The sequence below is a fragment of the Denticeps clupeoides genome, unplaced genomic scaffold, assembly GCF_900700375.1.
Source record: "Denticeps clupeoides unplaced genomic scaffold, fDenClu1.1, whole genome shotgun sequence".
Lineage (NCBI taxonomy): Eukaryota > Metazoa > Chordata > Actinopteri > Clupeiformes > Denticipitidae > Denticeps > Denticeps clupeoides.
In genome coordinates, this window is record NW_021630118.1 from 151,135 (window position 1) to 175,381 (window position 24,247).

The 24,247-nt window shown below is 39.6% G+C and overlaps 28 non-coding genes across 28 annotated transcripts; 20 read left to right on the forward strand and 8 right to left on the reverse strand.

Moving 5' to 3' along the window:
- The first annotated feature begins 58 nt into the window (after positions 1-58).
- On the forward strand, positions 59-165 carry LOC114783849 (U6 spliceosomal RNA). The gene has a single exon (XR_003748606.1). It is a non-coding gene; the product is annotated as a U6 spliceosomal RNA (small nuclear RNA).
- An 800-nt stretch (positions 166-965) lies between these two features.
- LOC114783860 (U6 spliceosomal RNA) lies at positions 966-1,072 on the forward strand. The gene has a single exon (XR_003748617.1). It is a non-coding gene; the product is annotated as a U6 spliceosomal RNA (small nuclear RNA).
- Positions 1,073-2,002: 930 nt separating this feature from the next.
- On the forward strand, positions 2,003-2,109 carry LOC114783970 (U6 spliceosomal RNA). The gene has a single exon (XR_003748719.1). It is a non-coding gene; the product is annotated as a U6 spliceosomal RNA (small nuclear RNA).
- Positions 2,110-3,524: 1,415 nt separating this feature from the next.
- LOC114783993 (U1 spliceosomal RNA) lies at positions 3,525-3,684 on the reverse strand. Its single transcript, XR_003748742.1, has one exon. It is a non-coding gene; the product is annotated as a U1 spliceosomal RNA (small nuclear RNA).
- Positions 3,685-4,055: 371 nt separating this feature from the next.
- Positions 4,056-4,162, forward strand: LOC114783926 (U6 spliceosomal RNA). Its single transcript, XR_003748679.1, has one exon. It is a non-coding gene; the product is annotated as a U6 spliceosomal RNA (small nuclear RNA).
- A 785-nt stretch (positions 4,163-4,947) lies between these two features.
- On the forward strand, positions 4,948-5,052 carry LOC114783949 (U6 spliceosomal RNA). The gene has a single exon (XR_003748700.1). It is a non-coding gene; the product is annotated as a U6 spliceosomal RNA (small nuclear RNA).
- Positions 5,053-5,474: 422 nt separating this feature from the next.
- LOC114783840 (U1 spliceosomal RNA) lies at positions 5,475-5,634 on the reverse strand. Its single transcript, XR_003748597.1, has one exon. It is a non-coding gene; the product is annotated as a U1 spliceosomal RNA (small nuclear RNA).
- An 838-nt stretch (positions 5,635-6,472) lies between these two features.
- LOC114783835 (U1 spliceosomal RNA) lies at positions 6,473-6,636 on the reverse strand. The gene has a single exon (XR_003748592.1). It is a non-coding gene; the product is annotated as a U1 spliceosomal RNA (small nuclear RNA).
- Positions 6,637-7,006: 370 nt separating this feature from the next.
- LOC114783853 (U6 spliceosomal RNA) lies at positions 7,007-7,113 on the forward strand. The gene has a single exon (XR_003748610.1). It is a non-coding gene; the product is annotated as a U6 spliceosomal RNA (small nuclear RNA).
- Positions 7,114-7,914: 801 nt separating this feature from the next.
- LOC114783938 (U6 spliceosomal RNA) lies at positions 7,915-8,021 on the forward strand. Its single transcript, XR_003748690.1, has one exon. It is a non-coding gene; the product is annotated as a U6 spliceosomal RNA (small nuclear RNA).
- Positions 8,022-8,951: 930 nt separating this feature from the next.
- On the forward strand, positions 8,952-9,058 carry LOC114783965 (U6 spliceosomal RNA). The gene has a single exon (XR_003748715.1). It is a non-coding gene; the product is annotated as a U6 spliceosomal RNA (small nuclear RNA).
- Positions 9,059-9,843: 785 nt separating this feature from the next.
- Positions 9,844-9,948, forward strand: LOC114783950 (U6 spliceosomal RNA). The gene has a single exon (XR_003748701.1). It is a non-coding gene; the product is annotated as a U6 spliceosomal RNA (small nuclear RNA).
- A 421-nt stretch (positions 9,949-10,369) lies between these two features.
- Positions 10,370-10,529, reverse strand: LOC114783851 (U1 spliceosomal RNA). Its single transcript, XR_003748608.1, has one exon. It is a non-coding gene; the product is annotated as a U1 spliceosomal RNA (small nuclear RNA).
- A 370-nt stretch (positions 10,530-10,899) lies between these two features.
- LOC114783959 (U6 spliceosomal RNA) lies at positions 10,900-11,006 on the forward strand. The gene has a single exon (XR_003748710.1). It is a non-coding gene; the product is annotated as a U6 spliceosomal RNA (small nuclear RNA).
- Positions 11,007-12,423: 1,417 nt separating this feature from the next.
- LOC114783995 (U1 spliceosomal RNA) lies at positions 12,424-12,583 on the reverse strand. Its single transcript, XR_003748744.1, has one exon. It is a non-coding gene; the product is annotated as a U1 spliceosomal RNA (small nuclear RNA).
- A 371-nt stretch (positions 12,584-12,954) lies between these two features.
- On the forward strand, positions 12,955-13,061 carry LOC114783931 (U6 spliceosomal RNA). Its single transcript, XR_003748684.1, has one exon. It is a non-coding gene; the product is annotated as a U6 spliceosomal RNA (small nuclear RNA).
- Positions 13,062-14,011: 950 nt separating this feature from the next.
- Positions 14,012-14,118, forward strand: LOC114783850 (U6 spliceosomal RNA). The gene has a single exon (XR_003748607.1). It is a non-coding gene; the product is annotated as a U6 spliceosomal RNA (small nuclear RNA).
- Positions 14,119-14,918: 800 nt separating this feature from the next.
- On the forward strand, positions 14,919-15,025 carry LOC114783861 (U6 spliceosomal RNA). The gene has a single exon (XR_003748618.1). It is a non-coding gene; the product is annotated as a U6 spliceosomal RNA (small nuclear RNA).
- A 930-nt stretch (positions 15,026-15,955) lies between these two features.
- On the forward strand, positions 15,956-16,062 carry LOC114783960 (U6 spliceosomal RNA). Its single transcript, XR_003748711.1, has one exon. It is a non-coding gene; the product is annotated as a U6 spliceosomal RNA (small nuclear RNA).
- A 1,415-nt stretch (positions 16,063-17,477) lies between these two features.
- LOC114783996 (U1 spliceosomal RNA) lies at positions 17,478-17,637 on the reverse strand. The gene has a single exon (XR_003748745.1). It is a non-coding gene; the product is annotated as a U1 spliceosomal RNA (small nuclear RNA).
- Positions 17,638-18,008: 371 nt separating this feature from the next.
- Positions 18,009-18,115, forward strand: LOC114783933 (U6 spliceosomal RNA). Its single transcript, XR_003748685.1, has one exon. It is a non-coding gene; the product is annotated as a U6 spliceosomal RNA (small nuclear RNA).
- Positions 18,116-18,900: 785 nt separating this feature from the next.
- On the forward strand, positions 18,901-19,005 carry LOC114783951 (U6 spliceosomal RNA). The gene has a single exon (XR_003748702.1). It is a non-coding gene; the product is annotated as a U6 spliceosomal RNA (small nuclear RNA).
- Positions 19,006-19,427: 422 nt separating this feature from the next.
- On the reverse strand, positions 19,428-19,588 carry LOC114783981 (U1 spliceosomal RNA). Its single transcript, XR_003748730.1, has one exon. It is a non-coding gene; the product is annotated as a U1 spliceosomal RNA (small nuclear RNA).
- An 840-nt stretch (positions 19,589-20,428) lies between these two features.
- Positions 20,429-20,592, reverse strand: LOC114783836 (U1 spliceosomal RNA). Its single transcript, XR_003748593.1, has one exon. It is a non-coding gene; the product is annotated as a U1 spliceosomal RNA (small nuclear RNA).
- A 370-nt stretch (positions 20,593-20,962) lies between these two features.
- LOC114783905 (U6 spliceosomal RNA) lies at positions 20,963-21,069 on the forward strand. The gene has a single exon (XR_003748660.1). It is a non-coding gene; the product is annotated as a U6 spliceosomal RNA (small nuclear RNA).
- Positions 21,070-22,023: 954 nt separating this feature from the next.
- LOC114783939 (U6 spliceosomal RNA) lies at positions 22,024-22,130 on the forward strand. Its single transcript, XR_003748691.1, has one exon. It is a non-coding gene; the product is annotated as a U6 spliceosomal RNA (small nuclear RNA).
- A 929-nt stretch (positions 22,131-23,059) lies between these two features.
- Positions 23,060-23,166, forward strand: LOC114783966 (U6 spliceosomal RNA). The gene has a single exon (XR_003748716.1). It is a non-coding gene; the product is annotated as a U6 spliceosomal RNA (small nuclear RNA).
- A 785-nt stretch (positions 23,167-23,951) lies between these two features.
- Positions 23,952-24,056, forward strand: LOC114783952 (U6 spliceosomal RNA). The gene has a single exon (XR_003748703.1). It is a non-coding gene; the product is annotated as a U6 spliceosomal RNA (small nuclear RNA).
- Positions 24,057-24,247: the final 191 nt, after the last annotated feature.

Here is a 24,247-nt window from a genome sequence, read left to right on the forward strand (position 1 = left end):
GGTGAGCAGAACAATGATATGGTCAGTATTATAAGTGGCAGCGGAGGAGCTTGTTGATGTGCTTGCTACGGCTGCACATATACTAAAATTGGATCGATACAGAGAAGATTAGCATGGCCCCTGCGAAAGGATGACACGCAAATTCGTGAAGCGTTCCATATTTTGTTCTTTTTTAATTAGACAAAGAGTCACTTGGGACTAGGAAGATGTTGTACCAAGATTAGCATGGAACTTGCAAAAGGATGACCCACAAATTAGTGAAGTGCTCCATATTTTCAACTTTTTTTGATTGACAAATAGGAACTAGGGTTCCTTAGGAAAAGGAAGATGCTGTGCCAAATTCCAAATGTTTCTTTTATTTTCAAAGCAAACACACAGCGATAAAGACCATAAGAAGATCAGAAACTTTTCAAACTGCAACTGGTGTCAATGTATTGATGAAGTTGTTCATGTAGTGGACAATCTCAATCATGCAGTCTAGATGCCCACATATTGGGATTTTGTAGGAGTCAAAACTAGCAAAATGCAAAGGTACAACCTCAGTCTGTGAAGACCTTATAATTGAGAATGAAATTTCCCCTTCCAAAAAAGCATGAACTATAATGAAATGGCAGAAGATGGCTGCCAGAACCTTAACAGAGACCCAGACAGTGACATCACCACATGGAATAAACACACTGCCTGGAACCACGCCCCTTTTCCTGCATTGACCTGCCCACTTTGTGATGTTCCCATGACTCTTGACACCAATCAAATTATTCATCTTTCTTTGCTACACAAACTGACCACACTTTAATCATGCACCTCCACAAGTTAACAGCCTCTTGGAAAATGCAATTAGGGTAACTAAGCATTTGCTCTCCAAATATTTTATCACATTTTTACACAATACTCCATACAAGGTCTTGGTGAGCAGAACAATGATATGGTCAGTATTATAAGTGGCAGCTGAGAAGCTGGTTGATGTGCTTGCTACGGCTGCACATATACTAAAATTGGATCGATACAGAGAAGATTAGCATGGCCCCTGCGAAAGGATGACACGCACATTCGTGAAGCGTTCCATATTTTGTTCTTTTTTAATTAGACAAAGAGTCACTTGGGACTAGGAAGAGGTTGTACCAAGATTAGCATGGAACTTGCAAAAAGATGACACACAAATCATTGAAGTCCTCCATATTTTCAACTTTTTTTGATTGACAAATAGGAACTAGGGTTTCTTTAGGAAAAGGGAGATGCTGTGCCAAATTTCAAATGTTTATTTTATTTTCAAAGCAAACACACAGGGATAAAGACCATAAGAAGATCAGAAACTTTTCCAACTGCAACTGGTGTCAATGTATTGATGAAGTTGTTCATGTAGTGGACAATCTCAATCATTTGGTATGATTAGAAGATCTGAAGCTGCTGTACATTTCTTTAGCTGACACTAGGCCTGACTCAACGCAGACAATTGTGTTTGTGGTTTAGTTTTGAACAACATGCTTGTAAGAGGGTAAACGCAGTCTGCCGCTATCAGGAATGATGCAGTCTAGATGCCCACATATGGGGACTTTGTAGGAGTCAGGAGTACAACCACAGTCTGGGAAGACCACATATTTGAGAATGAAATTTCCCCTTCCAAAAAAGCATGAACTATAATGAAATGGCAGAAGATTGCTGCCAGTTCCTTAACAGAGACCCAGATAGTGACATCACCACGTGTAATAAACAAACTGCCTGGAACCACGCCCCTTTCCTGCATTGACCTGCCCACTTCATGATGTTCCTATGACTCTTGACACCAATCAAATTATTCTTCTTACTTTGCTACACAAACTAAGAATACTTTAATCATGCACCTCCACAAGTTACCAGCCTCTTGGAAAATGCAATTATGGTAACTAAGCATTTGCTCTCCAAATATTTTATCACATTTTTACACAATACTCCATACAAGGTCTTGGTGAGCAGAACAATGATATGGTCAGTATTATAAGTGGCAGCTGAGAAGCTTGTTGATGTGCTTGCTACGGCTGCACATATACTAAAATTGGATCGATACAGAGAAGTTTAGCATTGCCCCTGCGAAAGGAAGACACGCAAATCCGTGAAGCATTCCATATTTTGTTCTTTTTTAATTAGACAAAGAGTCACTTGGGACTGGGAAGATGTTATACCAAGATTAGCATGGAACTTGTAAAGGGATGACACACAAATCAGTGAAGTGCTCCATATTTTCAACTTTTTTTGATTGACAAATAGGAACTAGGGTTCCTTAGGAAAAGGGAGATGCTGTGCCAAATTCCAAATGTTTAGTTTTTTTTTTTTTCAAAGCAAAAACACAAGGATGAACTCCATAAGAAGATCAGAAACATGTCCAACTGCATCTGGTGTCAATATATTAATGAAGTTGCTCATGTAGTGGACAATCTCAATCATTTCGTATGATAAGAAAAACTGAAGCTGCTGTAGATTTCTTTAGCTGACACTAGGACTGACTACACAGACAATTGTGTTTGTGGTTTAGTTTTGAACAACATGCTTGTGAGAGGGTAAACGCAGTCTGTCGCTATCAGGAATGATGCAGTCTAGATGCCCACATATTGGGATTTTGTAGGAGTCAAAACTAGCAAAATGCAGAGGTACAACCTCAGTCTGTGAAGACCTTATAATTGAGAATGAAATTTCCCCTTCCAAAAAAGCATGAACTATAATGAAATGGCAGAAGATGGCTGCCAGTACCTTAACAGAGACCCAGACAGTGACATCACCACGTGGAATAAACACACTGACTGGTACCACGCCCCTTTCCTGCATTGACCTGCCCACTTTGTGATGTTCCTCTGACTCTTGACACCAATCAAATTATTCATCTTTCTTTGCTACACAAACTGACCACACTTTAATCATGCACCTCTACAAGTTAACAGCCTCTTGGAAAATGCAATTAGGGTAACTAATCATTTGCTCTCTAAATATTTTATCACATTTTTACACAATACTCCATACAAGGTCTTGGTGAGCAGAACAATGATATGGTCAGTATTATAAGTGGCAGCCGAGAAGCTTGTTGATGTGCTTGCTACGGCTGCACATATACTAAAATTGTGAAGCGTTCCGTATTTTGTTCTTTTTTAATTAGACAAAGAGTCACTTGGGACTAGGAAGATGTTGTACCAAGATTAGCATGGAACTTGTAAAGGGATGACACACAAATCAGTGAAGTGCTCCATATTTTCAACTTTTTTTGATTGACAAATAGGAACTAGGGTTCCTTGGGAAAAGGGAGTTGCTGTGCCAAATTTTAAATATTTATTTTATTTTCAAAGCAAACACACAGGGATAAAGACCATAAGAAGATCAGAAACATATCCAACTGCAACTGGTGTCAATGTATTAATGAAGTTGCTCATGTAGTGGACAATCTCAATCATTTGGTAAGATTAGAAGATCTGAAGCTGCTGTACATTTCTTTAGCTGACTCTAGGACTGACTCTACGCAGACAATTGTGTTTATGGTTTAGTTGTGAACAAAATGCTTGTGAGAGTGTAAACGCAGTCTGTCGCTATCAGGAATGATGCAGTCTAGATGCCCACATATGGGGACTTTGTAGGAGTCAGCACTAGCAAAATGCAGAGGTACAACCACAGTCTGGGAAGACCACATATTTGAGAATGAAATTTCCCCTTCCAAAAAAGCATGAACTATAACGAAATGGCAGAAGATTGCTGCCAGTACCTTAACAGAGACCCAGACAGTGACATCACCATGTGGAATAAACACACTGCCTGGAACCACGCCCCTTTTCCTGCATTGACCTGCCCACTTCATGATGTTCCTATGACTCTTGACACCAATCAAATTATTCTTCTTACTTTGCTACACAAACTAAGAATACTTTAATCATGCACCTCCACAAGTTACCAACCTCTTGGAAAATGCAATTAGGGTAACTAAGCATTTGCTCTCTAAATATTTTATCAAATTTTTACACAATACTCCATACAAGGTCTTGGTGAGCAGAACAATGATTTGGTCAGTATTATAAGTGGCAGCCAAGAAGCTTGTTGATGTGCTTGCTACGGCTGCACATATACTAAAATTGGATCGATACAGAGAAGATTAGCATGGCCCCTGCGAAAGGATGACACGCAAATCCGTGAAGCGTTCCATATTTTGTTCTTTTTTAATTAGACAAAGAGTCACTTGGTACTAGGAAGATGTTGTACCAAGATTAGCATGGAACTTGTAAAGGGATGACACACAAATCAGTGAAGTGCTCCATATTTTCAACTTCTTTTGATTGACAAATAGGAACTAGGGTTCCTTGGGAAAAGGGAGATGCTGTACCAAATTCCAAATGTTCAGTTTTTTTTATTTTCAAAGCAAACACACAGGGATGAATACCACAAGAAGATCAGAAACATGTCCAACTGCAACTGGTGTCAAGGTATTAATGAAGTTGCTCATGTAGTGGACAATCTCAATCATTTGGTAAGATAAGAAGAACTGAAGCTACTGTACATTTCTTTAGCTGACTCTAGGCCTGACTCTACACAGACAATTGTGTTTGAGGTTTAGTTGTGAACAACATGCTTGTGAGAGGGTAAACGCAGTCTGCCGCTATCAGGAATGATGCAGTCTAGATGCCCACATATGAGGACTTTGTAGGAGTCAGCACTAGCAAAATGCAGAGGTACAAACTCAGTCTGGGAAGACCACCAATTTTAGAATGAAATTTCCCCTTCCAAAAAAGCATGAACTATAATGAAATGGCAGAAGATTGCTGTCAGTACCTTAACAGAGACCCAGACAGTGACATCACCACGTGGAATAAACACACTATCTGGAACCACGCCCCTTTCCTGCATTGACCTGCCCACTTTGTGATGTTCCCATGACTCTTGACACCAATCAAATTATTCTTCTTTCTTTTCTACACAATCTAACAGTACTTTTATCATGCACCTCCACAAGTTACATATACTAAAATTGGATCGATACAGAGAAGATTAGCATGGCCCCTGCGAAAGGATGACACGCAAATCCGTGAAGCGTTCCATATTTTGTTCTTTTTTAATTAGACAAAGAGTCACTTGGGACTAGGAAGATGTTGTACCAAGATTAGCATGGAACTTGCAAAAAGATGACACACAAATCAGTGAAGTGCTCCATATTTTCAACTTTTTTTGATTGACAAATAGGAACTAGGGTTCCTTAGGAAAAAGAAGATGCTGTGCCAAATTCCAAATGTTTCGTTTTTTTTTTTTTTTCAAAGCAATAACACAAGGATGAACACCATAAGAAGGTCAGAAACATGTCCAACTGCATCTGGTGTCAATGTATTAATGAAGTTGCTCATGTAGTGGACAATCTCAATCATTTGGTATGATTAGAAGATCTGAAGCTGCTGTACACTTCTTTAGCTGACTCTAGGCCTGACTCTACGCAGACAATTGTGTTTGTGGTTTAGTTTTGAACAACATGCTAGTGAGAGGGTAAACAAAGTCTGTCGCTATCAGGAATGATGCAGTCTAGATGCCCACATATGGGGATTTTGTAGGAGTCAAAACTAGCAAAATGCAAAGGTACAACCACAGTCTGGGAAGACCACATATTTGAGAATGAAATTTCCCCTGCCAAAAAAGCATGAACTATAATGAAATGGCAGAAGATGGCTGCCAGTACCTTAACAGAGACCCAGACAGTGACATCACCACGTGGAATAAACACGCTGCCTGGAACCACGCCCCTTTCCTGCATTGACCTGCCCACTTTGTGATGTTCCTCTGACTCTTGACAACAATCAAATTATTCTTCTTACTTTGCTACACAAACTAAGAATACTTTAATCATGCACCTCCACAAGTTACCAGCCTCTTGGAAAATGCAATTAGGGTAACTAAGCATTTGCTCTCTAAATATTTTATCAAATTTTTACACAATACTCCATACAAGGTCTTGGTGAGCAGAACAATGATATGGTCAGTATTATAAGTGGCAGCTGAGAAGCTTGTTGATGTGCTTGCTACGGCTGCACATATACTGAAATTGTGAAGCGTTCCGTATTTTGTTCTTTTTTAATTAGACAAAGAGTCACTTGGGACTAGGAAGATGTTGTACCAAGATTAGCATGGAACTTGTAAAGGGATGACACACAAATCAGTGAAGTGCTCCATATTTTCAACTTTTTTTGATTGACAAATAGGAACTAGGGTTCCTTGGGAAAAGGAAGATGCTGTGCCAAATTCCAAATGTTCAGTTTATTTTATTTTCAAAGCAAACACACAGGGATGAATACCATAAGAAGGTCAGAAACATATCCAACTGCAACTGGTGTCAAGGTATTAATGAAGTTGCTCATGTAGTGGACAATCTCAATCATTTCGTATGATAAGAAGAACTGAAGCTGCTGTACATTTCTTTAGCTGACTCTAGGACGTACTCTACGCAGACAATTGTGTTTGTGGTTTAGTTTTGAACAACATGCTTGTAAGAGGGTAAACGCAGTCTGCCGCTATCAGGAATGATGCAGTCTAGATGCCCACATATTGGGATTTTGTAGGAGTCAAAACTAGCAAAATGCAAAGGTCCCACCTCAGTCTGGGAAGACCACATATTTGAGAATGAAATTTCCCCTTCCAAAAAAGCATGAACTATAATGAAATGGCAGAAGATGGCTGCCAGTACCTTAACAGAGACCCAGACAGTGACATCACCACGTGGAATAAACACACTGCCTGGAACCACGCCCCTTTCCTGCATTGACCTGCCCACTTTGTGATGTTCCTTTGACTCTTGACACCAATCAAATTATTCTTCTTTCTTTGCTACACAAACTGACCATACTTTAATGATGCACCTCCACAAGTTACCAGCCTCTTGGAAATTGCATTTAGGGTAACAAAGCATTTGCTCTCCAAATATTTTATCACATTTTTACAAAATTCTCCATACAAGGTCTTGGTGAGCAGAACAATGATATGGTCAGTATTATAAGTGGCAGCGGAGGAGCTTGTTGATGTGCTTGCTACGGCTGCACATATACTAAAATTGGATCGATACAGAGAAGATTAGCATGGCCCCTGCGAAAGGATGACACGCAAATTCGTGAAGCGTTCCATATTTTGTTCTTTTTTTAATTAGACAAAGAGTCACTTGGGACTAGGAAGATGTTGTACCAAGATTAGCATGGAACTTGCAAAAGGATGACCCACAAATTAGTGAAGTGCTCCATATTTTCAACTTTTTTTGATTGACAAATAGGAACTAGGGTTCCTTAGGAAAAGGAAGATGCTGTGACAAATTCCAAATGTTTCTTTTATTTTCAAAGCAAACACACAGCGATAAAGACCATAAGAAGATCAGAAACTTTTCAAACTGCAACTGGTGTCAATGTATTAATGAAGTTGCTCATGTAGTGGACAATCTCAATCATGCAGTCTAGATGCCCACATATTGGGATTTTGTAGGAGTCAAAACTAGCAAAATGCAAAGGTACAACCTCAGTCTGTGAAGACCTTATAATTGAGAATGAAATTTCCCCTTCCAAAAAAGCATGAACTATAATGAAATGGCAGAAGATGGCTGCCAGAACCTTAACAGAGACCCAGACAGTGACATCACCACATGGAATAAACACACTGCCTGGAACCACGCCCCTTTTCCTGCATTGACCTGCCCACTTTGTGATGTTCCCATGACTCTTGACACCAATCAAATTATTCATCTTTCTTTGCTACACAAACTGACCACACTTTAATCATGCACCTCCACAAGTTAACAGCCTCTTGGAAAATGCAATTAGGGTAACTAAGCATTTGCTCTCCAAATATTTTATCACATTTTTACACAATACTCCATACAAGGTCTTGGTGAGCAGAACAATGATATGGTCAGTATTATAAGTGGCAGCGGAGGAGCTGGTTGATGTGCTTGCTACGGCTGCACATATACTAAAATTGGATCGATACAGAGAAGATTAGCATGGCCCCTGAGAAAGGATGACACGCACATTCGTGAAGCGTTCCATATTTTGTTCTTTTTTAATTAGACAAAGAGTCACTTGGGACTAGGAAGAGGTTGTACCAAGATTAGCATGGAACTTGCAAAAAGATGACACACAAATCAGTGAAGTCCTCCATATTTTCAACTTTTTTTGATTGACAAATAGGAACTAGGGTTTCTTTAGGAAAAGGGAGATGCTGTGCCAAATTTCAAATGTTTATTTTATTTTCAAAGCAAACACACAGGGATAAAGACCATAAGAAGATCAGAAACTTTTCCAACTGCAACTGGTGTCAATGTATTGATGAAGTTGTTCATGTAGTGGACAATCTCAATCATTTGGTATGATTAGAAGATCTGAAGCTGCTGTACATTTCTTTAGCTGACACTAGGCCTGACTCAACGCAGACAATTGTGTTTGTGGTTTAGTTTTGAACAACATGCTTGTAAGAGGGTAAACGCAGTCTGCCGCTATCAGGAATGATGCAGTCTAGATGCCCACATATGGGGACTTTGTAGGAGTCAGGAGTACAACCACAGTCTGGGAAGACCACATATTTGAGAATGAAATTTCCCCTTCCAAAAAAGCATGAACTATAATGAAATGGCAGAAGATTGCTGCCAGTACCTTAACAGATACCCAGACAGTGACATCACCACGTGTAATAAACAAACTGCCTGGAACCACGCCCCTTTCCTGCATTGACCTGCCCACTTCATGATGTTCCTATGACTCTTGACACCAATCAAATTATTCTTCTTACTTTGCTACACAAACTAAAAATACTTTAATCATGCACCTCCACAAGTTACCAGCCTCTTGGAAAATGCAATTATGGTAACTAAGCATTTGCTCTCCAAATATTTTATCACATTTTTACACAATACTCCATACAAGGTCTTGGTGAGCAGAACAATGATATGGTCAGTATTATAAGTGGCAGCTGAGAAGCTTGTTGATGTGCTTGCTACGGCTGCACATATACTAAAATTGGATCGATACAGAGAAGTTTAGCATGGCCCCTGCGAAAGGAAGACACGCAAATCCGTGAAGCATTCCATATTTTGTTCTTTTTTAATTAGACAAAGAGTCACTTGGTACTAGGAAGAGGTTGTACAAAGATTAGCATGGAACTTGTAAAGGGATGACACACAAATCAGTGAAGTGCTCCATATTTTCAACTTCTTTTGATTGACAAATAGGAACTAGGGTTCCTTGGGAAAAGGGAGATGCTGTACCAAATTCCAAATGTTCAGTTTTTTTTATTTTCAAAGCAAACACACAGGGATGAATACCACAAGAAGATCAGAAACATGTCCAACTGCAACTGGTGTCAAGGTATTAATGAAGTTGCTCATGTAGTGGACAATCTCAATCATTTGGTAAGATAAGAAGAACTGAAGCTACTGTACATTTCTTTAGCTGACTCTAGGCCTGACTCTACACAGACAATTGTGTTTGAGGTTTAGTTGTGAACAACATGCTTGTGAGAGGGTAAACGCAGTCTGCCGCTATCAGGAATGATGCAGTCTAGATGCCCACATATGAGGACTTTGTAGGAGTCAGCACTAGCAAAATGCAGAGGTACAAACTCAGTCTGGGAAGACCACCAATTTTAGAATGAAATTTCCCCTTCCAAAAAAGCATGAACTATAATGAAATGGCAGAAGATTGCTGCCAGTACCTTAACAGAGACCCAGACAGTGACATCACCACGTGGAATAAACACACTATCTGGAACCACGCCCCTTTCCTGCATTGACCTGCCCACTTTGTGATGTTCCCATGACTCTTGACACCAATCAAATTATTCTTCTTTCTTTTCTACACAATCTAACAGTACTTTTATCATGCACCTCCACAAGTTACATATACTAAAATTGGATCGATACAGAGAAGATTAGCATGGCCCCTGCGAAAGGATGACACGCAAATCCGTGAAGCGTTCCATATTTTGTTCTTTTTTAATTAGACAAAGAGTCACTTGGGACTAGGAAGATGTTGTACCAAGATTAGCATGGAACTTGCAAAAAGATGACACACAAATCAGTGAAGTGCTCCATATTTTCAACTTTTTTTGATTGACAAATAGGAACTAGGGTTCCTTAGGAAAAAGAAGATGCTGTGCCAAATTCCAAATGTTTCGTTTTTTTTTTTTTTCAAAGCAATAACACAAGGATGAACACCATAAGAAGGTCAGAAACATGTCCAACTGCATCTGGTGTCAATGTATTAATGAAGTTGCTCATGTAGTGGACAATCTCAATCATTTGGTATGATAAGAAGAACTGAAGCTGCTGTACACTTCTTTAGCTGACTCTAGGCCTGACTCTACGCAGACAATTGTGTTTGTGGTTTAGTTTTGAACAACATGCTAGTGAGAGGGTAAACAAAGTCTGTCGCTATCAGGAATGATGCAGTCTAGATGCCCACATATGGGGATTTTGTAGGAGTCAAAACTAGCAAAATGCAAAGGTACAACCACAGTCTGGGAAGACCACATATTTGAGAATGAAATTTCCCCTGCCAAAAAAGCATGAACTATAATGAAATGGCAGAAGATTGCTGCCAGTACCTTAACAGAGACCCAGACAGTGACATCACCACGTGGAATAAACACGCTGCCTGGAACCACGCCCCTTTCCTGCATTGACCTGCCCACTTTGTGATGTTCCTCTGACTCTTGACAACAATCAAATTATTCTTCTTACTTTGCTACACAAACTAAGAATACTTTAATCATGCACCTCCACAAGTTACCAGCCTCTTGGAAAATGCAATTAGGGTAACTAAGCATTTGCTCTCTAAATATTTTATCAAATTTTTACACAATACTCCATACAAGGTCTTGGTGAGCAGAACAATGATATGGTCAGTATTATAAGTGGCAGCTGAGAAGCTTGTTGATGTGCTTGCTACGGCTGCACATATACTAAAATTGGATCGATACAGAGAAGTTTAGCATGGCCCCTGCGAAAGGAAGACACGCAAATCCGTGAAGCATTCCATATTTTGTTCTTTTTTAATTAGACAAAGAGTCACTTGGGACTGGGAAGATGTTGTACCAAGATTAGCATGGAACTTGTAAAGGGATGACACACAAATCAGTGAAGTGCTCCATATTTTCAACTTTTTTTGATTGACAAATAGGAACTAGGGTTCCTTAGGAAAAGGGAGATGCTGTGCCAAATTCCAAATGTTTAGTTTTTTTTTTTTTCAAAGCAAAAACACAAGGATGAACTCCATAAGAAGATCAGAAACATGTCCAACTGCATCTGGTGTCAATATATTAATGAAGTTGCTCATGTAGTGGACAATCTCAATCATTTCGTATGATAAGAAAAACTGAAGCTGCTGTAGATTTCTTTAGCTGACACTAGGCCTGACTCTACACAGACAATTGTGTTTGTGGTTTAGTTGTGAACAACATGCTTGTAAGAGGGTAAACGCAGTCTGTCGCTATCAGGAATGATGCAGTCTAGATGCCCACATATTGGGATTTTGTAGGAGTCAAAACTAGCAAAATGCAGAGGTACAACCTCAGTCTGTGAAGACCTTATAATTGAGAATGAAATTTCCCCTTCCAAAAAAGCATGAACTATAATGAAATGGCAGAAGATGGCTGCCAGTACCTTAACAGAGACCCAGACAGTGACATCACCACATGGAATAAACACACTGCCTGGAACCACGCCCCTTTCCTGCATTGACCTGCCCACTTTGTGATGTTCCCATGACTCTTGACACCAATCAAATTATTCATCTTTCTTTGCTACACAAACTGACCACACTTTAATCATGCACCTCTACAAGTTAACAGCCTCTTGGAAAATGCAATTAGGGTAACTAATCATTTGCTCTCTAAATATTTTATCACATTTTTACACAATACTCCATACAAGGTCTTGGTGAGCAGAACAATGATATGGTCAGTATTATAAGTGGCAGCTGAGAAGCTGGTTGATGTGCTTGCTACGGCTGCACATATACTAAAATTGTGAAGCGTTCCGTATTTTGTTCTTTTTTAATTAGACAAAGAGTCACTTGGGACTAGGAAGATGTTGTACCAAGATTAGCATGGAACTTGTAAAGGGATGACACACAAATCAGTGAAGTGCTCCATATTTTCAACTTTTTTTGATTGACAAATAGGAACTAGGGTTCCTTGGGAAAAGGGAGTTGCTGTGCCAAATTTTAAATATTTATTTTATTTTCAAAGCAAACACACAGGGATAAAGACCATAAGAAGATCAGAAACTTTTCCAAATGCAACTGGTGTCAATGTATTAATGAAGTTGCTCATGTAGTGGACAATCTCAATCATTTGGTAAGATTAGAAGATCTGAAGCTGCTGTACATTTCTTTAGCTGACTCTAGGACTGACTCTACGCAGACAATTGTGTTTATGGTTTAGTTGTGAACAAAATGCTTGTGAGAGTGTAAACGCAGTCTGTCGCTATCAGGAATGATGCAGTCTAGATGCCCACATATGGGGACTTTGTAGGAGTCAGCACTAGCAAAATGCAGAGGTACAACCACAGTCTGGGAAGACCACATATTTGAGAATGAAATTTCCCCTTCCAAAAAAGCATGAACTATAACGAAATGGCAGAAGATTGCTGCCAGTACCTTAACAGAGACCCAGACAGTGACATCACCATGTGGAATAAACACACTGCCTGGAACCACGCCCCTTTTCCTGCATTGACCTGCCCACTTCATGATGTTCCTATGACTCTTGACACCAATCAAATTATTCTTCTTACTTTGCTACACAAACTAAGAATACTTTAATCATGCACCTCCACAAGTTACCAGCCTCTTGGAAAATGCAATTAGGGTAACTAAGCATTTGCTCTCTAAATATTTTATCAAATTTTTACACAATACTCCATACAAGGTCTTGGTGAGCAGAACAATGATTTGGTCAGTATTATAAGTGGCAGCCGAGAAGCTTGTTGATGTGCTTGCTACGGCTGCACATATACTAAAATTGGATCGATACAGAGAAGATTAGCATGGCCCCTGCGAAAGAATGACACGCAAATCCGTGAAGCGTTCCATATTTTGTTCTTTTTTAATTAGACAAAGAGTCACTTGGTACTAGGAAGATGTTGTACAAAGATTAGCATGGAACTTGTAAAGGGATGACACACAAATCAGTGAAGTGCTCCATATTTTCAACTTTTTTTGATTGACAAATAGGAACTAGGGTTCCTTGGGAAAAGGAAGATGCTGTGCCAAATTCCAAATGTTCAGTTTATTTTATTTTCAAAGCAAACACACAGGGATGAATACCATAAGAAGGTCAGAAACATATCCAACTGCAACTGGTGTCAAGGTATTAATGAAGTTGCTCATGTAGTGGACAATCTCAATCATTTCGTATGATAAGAAGAACTGAAGCTGCTGTACATTTCTTTAGCTGACTCTAGGACGTACTCTACGCAGACAATTGTGTTTGTGGTTTAGTTTTGAACAACATGCTTGTAAGAGGGTAAACGCAGTCTGCCGCTATCAGGAATGATGCAGTCTAGATGCCCACATATTGGGATTTTGTAGGAGTCAAAACTAGCAAAATGCAGAGGTCCCACCTCAGTCTGGGAAGACCACATATTTGAGAATGAAATTTCCCCTTCCAAAAAAGCATGAACTATAATGAAATGGCAGAAGATGGCTGCCAGTACCTTAACAGAGACCCAGACAGTGACATCACCACGTGGAATAAACAAACTGCCTGGAACCACGCCCCTTTCCTGCATTGACCTGCCCACTTTGTGATGTTCCTTTGACTCTTGACACCAATCAAATTATTCTTCTTTCTTTGCTACACAAACTGACCATACTTTAATGATGCACCTCCACAAGTTACCAGCCTCTTGGAAATTGCATTTAGGGTAACAAAGCATTTGCTCTCCAAATATTTTATCACATTTTTACAAAATTCTCCATACAAGGTCTTGGTGAGCAGAACAATGATATGGTCAGTATTATAAGTGGCAGCGGAGGAGCTTGTTTATGTGCTTGCTACGGCTGCACATATACTAAAATTGGATCGATACAGAGAAGATTAGCATGGCCCCTGCGAAAGGATGACACGCAAATTCGTGAAGCGTTCCATATTTTGTTCTTTTTTAATTAGACAAAGAGTCACTTGGGACTAGGAAGATGTTGTACCAAGATTAGCATGGAACTTGCAAAAGGATGACCCACAAATTAGTGAAGTGCTCCATATTTTCAACTTTTTTTGATTGACAAATAGGAACTAGGGTTCCTTAGGAAAAGGAAGATGCTGTGACAAATTCCAAATGTTTCTTTTATTTTCAAAGCAAACACACAGCGATAAAGACCATAAGAAGATCAGAAACTTTTCAAACTGCAACTGGTGTCAATGTATTGATGAAGTTGTTCATGTAGTGGACAATCTCAATCATGCAGTCTAGATGCCCACATATTGGGATTTTGTAGGAGTCAAAACTAGCAAAATGCAAAGGTACAACCTCAGTCTGTGAAGACCTTATAATTGAGAATGAAATTTCCCCTTCCAAAAAAGCATGAACTATAATGAAATGGCAGAAGATGGCTGCCAGAACCTTAACAGAGACCCAGACAGTGACATCACCACATGGAATAAACACACTGCCTGGAACCACGCCCCTTTTCCTGCATTGACCTGCCCACTTTGTGATGTTCCCATGACTCTTGACACCAATCAAATTATTCATCTTTCTTTGCTACACAAACTGACCACACTTTAATCATGCACCTCCACAAGTTACCAGCCTCTTGGAAAATGCAATTAGGGTAACTAAGCATTTGCTCTCCAAATATTTTATCACATTTTTACACAATACTCCATACAAGGTCTTGGTGAGCAGAACAATGATATGGTCAGTATTATAAGTGGCAGCGGAGGAGCTGGTTGATGTGCTTGCTACGGCTGCACATATACTAAAATTGGATCGATACAGAGAAGATTAGCATGGCCCCTGCGAAAGGATGACACGCACATTCGTGAAGCGTTCCATATTTTGTTCTTTTTTAATTAGACAAAGAGTCACTTGGGACTAGGAAGAGGTTGTACCAAGATTAGCATGGAACTTGCAAAAAGATGACACACAAATCAGTGAAGTCCTCCATATTTTCAACTTTTTTTGATTGACAAATAGGAACTAGGGTTTCTTTAGGAAAAGGGAGATGCTGTGCCAAATTTCAAATGTTTATTTTATTTTCAAAGCAAACACACAGGGATAAAGACCATAAGAAGATCAGAAACTTTTCCAACTGCAACTGGTGTCAATGTATTGATGAAGTTGTTCATGTAGTGGACAATCTCAATCATTTGGTATGATTAGAAGATCTGAAGCTGCTGTACATTTCTTTAGCTGACACTAGGCCTGACTCAACGCAGACAATTGTGTTTGTGGTTTAGTTTTGAACAACATGCTTGTAAGAGGGTAAACGCAGTCTGCCGCTATCAGGAATGATGCAGTCTAGATGCCCACATATGGGGACTTTGTAGGAGTCAGGAGTACAACCACAGTCTGGGAAGACCACATATTTGAGAATGAAATTTCCCCTTCCAAAAAAGCATGAACTATAATGAAATGGCAGAAGATTGCTGCCAGTACCTTAACAGATACCCAGACAGTGACATCACCACGTGGAATAAACAAACTGCCTGGAACCACGCCCCTTTCCTGCATTGACCTGCCCACTTCATGATGTTCCTATGACTCTTGACACCAATCAAATTATTCTTCTTACTTTGCTACACAAACTAAGAATACTTTAATCATGCACCTCCACAAGTTACCAGCCTCTTGGAAAATGCAATTATGGTAACTAAGCATTTGCTCTCCAAATATTTTATCACATTTTTACACAATACTCCATACAAGGTCTTGGTGAGCAGAACAATGATATGGTCAGTATTATAAGTGGCAGCTGAGAAGCTTGTTGATGTGCTTGCTACGGCTGCACATATACTAAAATTGGATCGATACAGAGAAGTTTAGCATGGCCCCTGCGAAAGGAAGACACGCAAATCCGTGAAGCATTCCATATTTTGTTCTTTTTTAATTAGACAAAGAGTCACTTGGGACTGGGAAGATGTTGTACCAAGATTAGCATGGAACTTGTAAAGGGATGACACACAAATCAGTGAAGTGCTCCATATTTTCAACTTTTTTTGATTGACAAATAGGAACTAGGGTTCCTTAGGAAAAGGGAGATGCTGTGCCAAATTCCAAATGTTTAGTTTTTTTTTTTTTCAAAGCAAAAACACAAGGATGAACTCCATAAGAAGATCAGAAACATGTCCAACTGCATCTGGTGTCAATGTATTAATGAAGTTGCTCATGTAGTGGACAATCTCAATCATTTGGTATGATAAGAAGAACTGAAGCTGCTGTACATTTCTTTAGCTGACACTAGGACTGACTACACAGACAATTGTGTTTGTGGTTTAGTTTTGAACAACATGCTTGTGAGAGGGTAAACGCAGTCTGTCGCTATCAGGAATGATGCAGTCTAGATGCCCACATATTGGGATTTTGTAGGAGTCAAAACTAGCAAAATGCAAAGGTACAACCTCAGTCTGTGAAGACCTTATAATTGAGAATGAAATTTCCCCTTCCAAAAAAGCATGAACTATAATGAAATGGCAGAAGATGGCTGCCAGTACCTTAACAGAGACCCAGACAGTGACATCACCACATGGAATAAACACACTGACTGGAACCACGCCCCTTTCCTGCATTGACCTGCCCACTTTGTGATGTTCCCATGACTCTTGACACCAATCAAATTATTCATCTTTCTTTGCTACACAAACTGACCACACTTTAATCATGCACCTCTACAAGTTAACAGCCTCTTGGAAAATGCAATTAGGGTAACTAATCATTTGCTCTCCAAATATTTTATCACATTTTTACACAATACTCCATACAAGGTCTTGGTGAGCAGAACAATGATATGGTCAGTATTATAAGTGGCAGCTGAGAAGCTGGTTGATGTGCTTGCTACGGCTGCACATATACTAAAATTGTGAAGCGTTCCGTATTTTGTTCTTTTTTAATTAGACAAAGAGTCACTTGGGACTAGGAAGATGTTGTACCAAGATTAGCATGGAACTTGTAAAGGGATGACACACAAATCAGTGAAGTGCTCCATATTTTCAACTTTTTTTGATTGACAAATAGGAACTAGGGTTCCTTGGGAAAAGGGAGATGCTGTGCCAAATTTTAAATATTTATTTTATTTTCAAAGCAAACACACAGGGATAAAGACCATAAGAAGATCAGAAACTTTTCCAAATGCAACTGGTGTCAATGTATTAATGAAGTTGCTCATGTAGTGGACAATCTCAATCATTTGGTAAGATTAGAAGATCTGAAGCTGCTGTACATTTCTTTAGCTGACTCTAGGACTGACTCTACGCAGACAATTGTGTTTATGGTTTAGTTGTGAACAAAATGCTTGTGAGAGTGTAAACGCAGTCTGTCGCTATCAGGAATGATGCAGTCTAGATGCCCACATATGGGGACTTTGTAGGAGTCAGCACTAGCAAAATGCAGAGGTACAACCACAGTCTGGGAAGACCACATATTTGAGAATGAAATTTCCCCTTCCAAAAAAGCATGAACTATAACGAAATGGCAGAAGATTGCTGCCAGTACCTTAACAGAGACCCAGACAGTGACATCACCATGTGGAATAAACACACTGCCTGGAACCACGCCCCTTTTCCTGCATTGACCTGCCCACTTCATGATGTTCCTATGACTCTTGACACCAATCAAATTATTCTTCTTACTTTGCTACACAAACTAAGAATACTTTAATCATGCACCTCCACAAGTTACCAGCCTCTTGGAAAATGCAATTAGGGTAACTAAGCATTTGCTCTCTAAATATTTTATCAAATTTTTACACAATACTCCATACAAGGTCTTGGTGAGCAGAACAATGATTTGGTCAGTATTATAAGTGGCAGCCGAGAAGCTTGTTGATGTGCTTGCTACGGCTGCACATATACTAAAATTGGATCGATACAGAGAAGATTAGCATGGCCCCTGCGAAAGAATGACACGCAAATCCGTGAAGCGTTCCATATTTTGTTCTTTTTTAATTAGACAAAGAGTCACTTGGTACTAGGAAGATGTTGTACAAAGATTAGCATGGAACTTGTAAAGGGATGACACACAAATCAGTGAAGTGCTCCATATTTTCAACTTCTTTTGATTGACAAATAGGAACTAGGGTTCCTTGGGAAAAGGGAGATGCTGTACCAAATTCCAAATGTTCAGTTTTTTTTATTTTCAAAGCAAACACACAGGGATGAATACCACAAGAAGATCAGAAACATGTCCAACTGCAACTGGTGTCAAGGTATTAATGAAGTTGCTCATGTAGTGGACAATCTCAATCATTTGGTAAGATAAGAAGAACTGAAGCTACTGTACATTTCTTTAGCTGACTCTAGGCCTGACTCTACACAGACAATTGTGTTTGTGGTTTAGTTGTGAACAACATGCTTGTGAGAGGGTAAACGCAGTCTGCCGCTATCAGGAATGATGCAGTCTAGATGCCCACATATGAGGACTTTGTAGGAGTCAGCACTAGCAAAATGCAGAGGTACAAACTCAGTCTGGGAAGACCACCAATTTTAGAATGAAATTTCCCCTTCCAAAAAAGCATGAACTATAATGAAATGGCAGAAGATTGCTGCCAGTACCTTAACAGAGACCCAGACAGTGACATCACCACGTGGAATAAACACACTATCTGGAACCACGCCCCTTTCCTGCATTGACCTGCCCACTTTGTGATGTTCCCATGACTCTTGACACCAATCAAATTATTCTTCTTTCTTTTCTACACAATCTAACAGTACTTTTATCATGCACCTCCACAAGTTACATATACTAAAATTGGATCGATACAGAGAAGATTAGCATGGCCCCTGCGAAAGGATGACACGCAAATCCGTGAAGCGTTCCATATTTTGTTCTTTTTTAATTAGACAAAGAGTCACTTGGGACTAGGAAGATGTTGTACCAAGATTAGCATGGAACTTGCAAAAAGATGACACACAAATCAGTGAAGTGCTCCATATTTTCAACTTTTTTTGATTGACAAATAGGAACTAGGGTTCCTTAGGAAAAAGAAGATGCTGTGCCAAATTCCAAATGTTTCGTTTTTTTTTTTTTTTCAAAGCAATAACACAAGGATGAACACCATAAGAAGGTCAGAAACATGTCCAACTGCATCTGGTGTCAATGTATTAATGAAGTTGCTCATGTAGTGGACAATCTCAATCATTTGGTATGATAAGAAGAACTGAAGCTGCTGTACACTTCTTTAGCTGACTCTAGGCCTGACTCTACGCAGACAATTGTGTTTGTGGTTTAGTTTTGAACAACATGCTAGTGAGAGGGTAAACAAAGTCTGTCGCTATCAGGAATGATGCAGTCTAGATGCCCACATATGGGGATTTTGTAGGAGTCAAAACTAGCAAAATGCAAAGGTACAACCACAGTCTGGGAAGACCACTATATTTGAGAATGAAATTTCCCCTGCCAAAAAAGCATGAACTATAATGAAATGGCAGAAGATGGCTGCCAGTACCTTAACAGAGACCCAGACAGTGACATCACCACGTGGAATAAACACACTGCCTGGAACCACGCCCCTTTCCTGCATTGACCTGCCCACTTTGTGATGTTCCCATGACTCTTGACACCAATCAAATTATTCATCTTTCTTTGCTACACAAACTAAGACCATACTTTAATCATGCACCTCTACAAGTTACCAGCCTCTTGGAAAATGCAATTAGGGTAACTAAGCATTTGCTCTCTAAATATTTTATCACATTTTTACACAATACTCCATACAAGGTCTTGGTGAGCAGAACAATGATATGGTCAGTATTATAAGTGGCAGCTGAGAAGCTTGTTGATGTGCTTGCTACGGCTGCACATATACTAAAATTGTGAAGCGTTCCGTATTTTGTTCTTTTTTAATTAGACAAAGAGTCACTTGGGACTAGGAAGATGTTGTACCAAGATTAGCATGGAACTTGTAAAGGGATGACACACAAATCAGTGAAGTGCTCCATATTTTCAACTTTTTTTGATTGACAAATAGGAACTAGGGTTCCTTGGGAAAAGGAAGATGCTGTGCCAAATTCCAAATGTTCAGTTTATTTTATTTTCAAAGCAAACACACAGGGATGAATACCATAAGAAGGTCAGAAACATATCCAACTGCAACTGGTGTCAAGGTATTAATGAAGTTGCTCATGTAGTGGACAATCTCAATCATTTCGTATGATAAGAAGAACTGAAGCTGCTGTACATTTCTTTAGCTGACTCTAGGACGTACTCTACGCAGACAATTGTGTTTGTGGTTTAGTTTTGAACAACATGCTTGTAAGAGGGTAAACGCAGTCTGCCGCTATCAGGAATGATGCAGTCTAGATGCCCACATATTGGGATTTTGTAGGAGTCAAAACTAGCAAAATGCAAAGGTCCCACCTCAGTCTGGGAAGACCACATATTTGAGAATGAAATTTCCCCTTCCAAAAAAGCATGAACTATAATGAAATGGCAGAAGATGGCTGCCAGTACCTTAACAGAGACCCAGACAGTGACATCACCACGTGGAATAAACACACTGCCTGGAACCACGCCCCTTTCCTGCATTGACCTGCCCACTTTGTGATGTTCCTATGACTCTTGACACCAATCAAATTATTCTTCTTTCTTTGCTACACAAACTAACATACTTTAATCATGCACCTCCACAAGTTACCAGCCTCTTGGAAAATTGCAATTAGGGTAACTAAGCATTTGCTCTCCAAATATTTTATCACATTTTTACACAATACTCCATACAAGGTCTTGGTGAGCAGAACAATGATATGGTCAGTATTATAAGTGGCAGCTGAGAAGCTTGTTGATGTGCTTGCTACGGCTGCACATATACTAAAATTGGATCGATACAGAGAAGATTAGCATGGCCCCTGCGAAAGGATGACACGCAAATCCGTGAAGCGTTCCATATTTTGTTCTTTTTTAATTAGACAAAGAGTCACTTGGGACTAGGAAGATGTTGTACCAAGATTAGCATGGAACTTGCAAAAAGATGACACACAAATCAGTGAAGTGCTCCATATTTTCAACTTTTTTTGATTGACAAATAGGAACTAGGGTTCCTTAGGAAAAAGAAGATGCTGTGCCAAATTCCAAATGTTTCGTTTTTTTTTTTTTTTTCAAAGCAATAACACAAGGATGAACACCATAAGAAGGTCAGAAACATGTCCAACTGCATCTGGTGTCAATGTATTAATGAAGTTGCTCATGTAGTGGACAATCTCAATCATTTGGTATGATAAGAAGAACTGAAGCTGCTGTACACTTCTTTAGCTGACTCTAGGCCTGACTCTACGCAGACAATTGTGTTTGTGGTTTAGTTTTGAACAACATGCTAGTGAGAGGGTAAACAAAGTCTGTCGCTATCAGGAATGATGCAGTCTAGATGCCCACATATTGGGATTTTGTAGGAGTCAAAACTAGCAAAATGCAAAGGTACAACCTCAGTCTGTGAAGACCTTATAATTGAGAATGAAATTTCCCCTTCCAAAAAAGCATGAACTATAATGAAATGGCAGAAGATGGCTGCCAGTACCTTAACAGAGACCCAGACAGTGACATCACCACGTGGAATAAACACACTGCCTGGAACCACGCCCCTTTTCCTGCATTGACCTGCCCACTTTGTGATGTTCCCATGACTCTTGACACCAATCAAATTATTCATCTTTCTTTGCTACACAAACTGACCACACTTTAATCATGCACCTCCACAAGTTAACAGCCTCTTGGAAAATGCAATTAGGGTAACTAAGCATTTGCTCTCCAAATATTTTATCACATTTTTACACAATACTCCATACAAGGTCTTGGTGAGCAGAACAATGATATGGTCAGTATTATAAGTGGCAGCGGAGGAGCTGGTTGATGTGCTTGCTACGGCTGCACATATACTAAAATTGGATCGATACAGAGAAGATTAGCATGGCCCCTGAGAAAGGATGACACGCACATTCGTGAAGCGTTCCATATTTTGTTCTTTTTTAATTAGACAAAGAGTCACTTGGGACTAGGAAGAGGTTGTACCAAGATTAGCATGGAACTTGCAAAAGATGACACACAAATCAGTGAAGTCCTCCATATTTTCAACTTTTTTTGATTGACAAATAGGAACTAGGGTTTCTTTAGGAAAAGGGAGATGCTGTGCCAAATTTCAAATGTTTATTTTATTTTCAAAGCAAACACACAGGGATAAAGACCATAAGAAGATCAGAAACTTTTCCAACTGCAACTGGTGTCAATGTATTGATGAAGTTGTTCATGTAGTGGACAATCTCAATCATTTGGTATGATTAGAAGATCTGAAGCTGCTGTACATTTCTTTAGCTGACACTAGGCCTGACTCAACGCAGACAATTGTGTTTGTGGTTTAGTTTTGAACAACATGCTTGTAAGAGGGTAAACGCAGTCTGCCGCTATCAGGAATGATGCAGTCTAGATGCCCACATATGGGGACTTTGTAGGAGTCAGGAGTACAACCACAGTCTGGGAAGACCACATATTTGAGAATGAAATTTCCCCTTCCAAAAAAGCATGAACTATAATGAAATGGCAGAAGATTGCTGCCAGTACCTTAACAGAGACCCAGACAGTGACATCACCACGTGTAATAAACAAACCTGCCTGGAACCACGCCCCTTTCCTGCATTGACCTGCCCACTTCATGATGTTCCTATGACTCTTGACACCAATCAAATTATTCTTCTTACTTTGCTACACAAACTAAGATACTTTAATCATGCACCTCCACAAGTTACCAGCCTCTTGGAAAATGCAATTATGGTAACTAAGCATTTGCTCTCCAAATATTTTATCACATTTTTACACAATACTCCATACAAGGTCTTGGTGAGCAGAACAATGATATGGTCAGTATTATAAGTGGCAGCTGAGAAGCTTGTTGATGTGCTTGCTACGGCTGCACATATACTAAAATTGGATCGATACAGAGAAGTTTAGCATGGCCCCTGCGAAAGGAAGACACGCAAATCCGTGAAGCATTCCATATTTTGTTCTTTTTTAATTAGACAAAGAGTCACTTGGTACTAGGAAGAGGTTGTACAAAGATTAGCATGGAACTTGTAAAGGGATGACACACAAATCAGTGAAGTGCTCCATATTTTCAACTTCTTTTGATTGACAAATAGGAACTAGGGTTCCTTGGGAAAAGGGAGATGCTGTACCAAATTCCAAATGTTCAGTTTTTTTTATTTTCAAAGCAAACACACAGGGATGAATACCACAAGAAGATCAGAAACATGTCCAACTGCAACTGGTGTCAAGGTATTAATGAAGTTGCTCATGTAGTGGACAATCTCAATCATTTGGTAAGATAAGAAGAACTGAAGCTACTGTACATTTCTTTAGCTGACTCTAGGCCTGACTCTACACAGACAATTGTGTTTGAGGTTTAGTTGTGAACAACATGCTTGTGAGAGGGTAAACGCAGTCTGCCGCTATCAGGAATGATGCAGTCTAGATGCCCACATATGAGGACTTTGTAGGAGTCAGCACTAGCAAAATGCAGAGGTACAAACTCAGTCTGGGAAGACCACCAATTTTAGAATGAAATTTCCCCTTCCAAAAAAGCATGAACTATAATGAAATGGCAGAAGATTGCTGCCAGTACCTTAACAGAGACCCAGACAGTGACATCACCACGTGGAATAAACACACTATCTGGAACCACGCCCCTTTCCTGCATTGACCTGCCCACTTTGTGATGTTCCCATGACTCTTGACACCAATCAAATTATTCTTCTTTCTTTTCTACACAATCTAACAGTACTTTTATCATGCACCTCCACAAGTTACATATACTAAAATTGGATCGATACAGAGAAGATTAGCATGGCCCCTGCGAAAGGATGACACGCAAATCCGTGAAGCGTTCCATATTTTGTTCTTTTTTAATTAGACAAAGAGTCACTTGGGACTGGGAAGATGTTGTACCAAGATTAGCATGGAACTTGCAAAAAGATGACACACAAATCAGTGAAGTGCTCCATATTTTCAACTTTTTTTGATTGACAAATAGGAACTAGGGTTCCTTAGGAAAAAGAAGATGCTGTGCCAAATTCCAAATGTTTCGTT